We start from the raw sequence: 1,525 nt of genomic DNA, 5'->3' as shown, positions 1-1,525 counted from the left end.
GCACCAGGAACCCCGGGAACGTCTCCCTGTGGCTGGAAGAGCCACACTGCTGTTCAACCGCAGGCTTTGGCTAAGCATGGAACCCCCCTCCCCGGACCTGCCTCCCTCTGCTCTCAGGAGAGTCACAGCTGAAGGTCTGAGCTGACAGCACTTCGCTGTTCCACATTTTGGTTTTATAAGCAAAACCTAATTAAAATTGGCTGTCAGGCAGTAATGCTGCTGCAGGGGCACGCAGGCTGCGGGAACAGCACGGCCAGGCCTTTGGCACGGACCAATTGCCAAGTATCCTCTGTAAAGGGCAGCAAATGTTTCCCAGTCCTTCCCAGTCCGCACTTGCTGTGGTATTTCAGCACCTATGTCCTGCTAAGCACTCCCTGCTTTAAATAAACCAGTCAAGGGCAGTGAGAAGCTCCCTGAGCAGCCGACCCACCGGTGCGGGGATGGTGCTGCGAGGGCAGAGGAGGAGGAGGAGCAGCTGCCGCATCCACTCTCAGATGCTCCCAGACAAGCCAGGGCAGCTCGTGGGGAAGAGCTCACCTTTGGCAGTGGCTTTACGAGAGTCCCCCACTGCATTTCACGGAGCTGGACCCCAGTCCTGCAGCCAAAGGCTGCCCTGCTCGCTCCCAGCAATACCAGCATCCGCTTTGCTTCCAGTTTGCTTGGTCCGTGCCTGGACTATACCAGCTGCAAGCCTGGGCAGCGTCGCTGCCACCACTGCCCTGGCCCGCTGGGATAACCGTGGGTAGGGTGCTGTCCTGAGAGCTGTCCTTCCCCTTCCCGGCAGAGAAACAGAGAATTAACGCTACAGATAAGAGATGCCTGAAGCAACGTCTCTGAGAGAGCTGCCCTCAGAGGCCAGACTGCAGAGAAACAATTATTTAGCAAATGACAGTGGCAAATTAAAGCAGCGGGTGGCAGGGAAGCAGGGCCCTGCAGACACTCCGTGCCCATCAGTGCGGGCGGAGGCTCCCCCCGCCTCCATCCTCCCTCGGCAGGAGGGATGCCCAACGCCCTCAATTCCTGGCAGGCCACAGGGGGACCGAGAACCGCAGATGCGGAGCAGCCAACGCAGTACAAAAGCGTTTGTTTGAGTTGTTTAAACTAAAGTCCCTGCAGCTGATTAGGGTGTCTCCCTGTTTCCCAGGTCAGGCTGTAAGAGCAGGCTGTGGTGCTGGTCTGCGGTGCCAGCTGGGAAGAACCACTGCTGCTGCTGGAGACGGCACCATGGGTGGACGGCAGCTCTGCAGGGCCACAGGGCCACTCCGATACTGCCGTGCTTTTCTTGGGATGCACCCCACAGCCTGCAAGCAAGGCCACGGGAAACGCTTGGGTCTCACCTGTGTGGTAACAGTTCCAGGACAGAACTGCTGTTCTGTGCACCTCTCACTTACAGAGTCACCGACTGGTTTGGGCTGGAGGGACCTTCCAAGCTCCTCCAGCCCAGCCCCCTGCAGGGAGCAGGGACATCTGCCCCCAGAGCAGGGGGCTCAGAGCCCCAAGGGCCAACCTGACCTGCCATGGGGCC

The 1,525-nt window shown here is 59.2% G+C and overlaps 1 protein-coding gene across 2 annotated transcripts in view; it reads right to left on the bottom strand.

Annotated features, from left to right (window-relative positions):
- Positions 1-1,525, bottom strand: part of LOC104499702 (ankyrin repeat and SAM domain-containing protein 1A-like) — a 22,496-nt gene that overhangs the window by 8,472 nt on the left and 12,499 nt on the right. The gene's annotated exons all lie outside the window — the stretch shown is intronic.

The sequence above is a fragment of the Buceros rhinoceros genome, unplaced genomic scaffold, assembly GCF_000710305.1.
Source record: "Buceros rhinoceros silvestris isolate BGI_N320 unplaced genomic scaffold, ASM71030v1 scaffold11469, whole genome shotgun sequence".
In the NCBI taxonomy this organism is placed as follows: domain Eukaryota; kingdom Metazoa; phylum Chordata; class Aves; order Bucerotiformes; family Bucerotidae; genus Buceros; species Buceros rhinoceros.
Note: the sequence above shows the minus strand (reverse complement) of the source record. Positions and strands in the feature narration are given on the sequence as shown.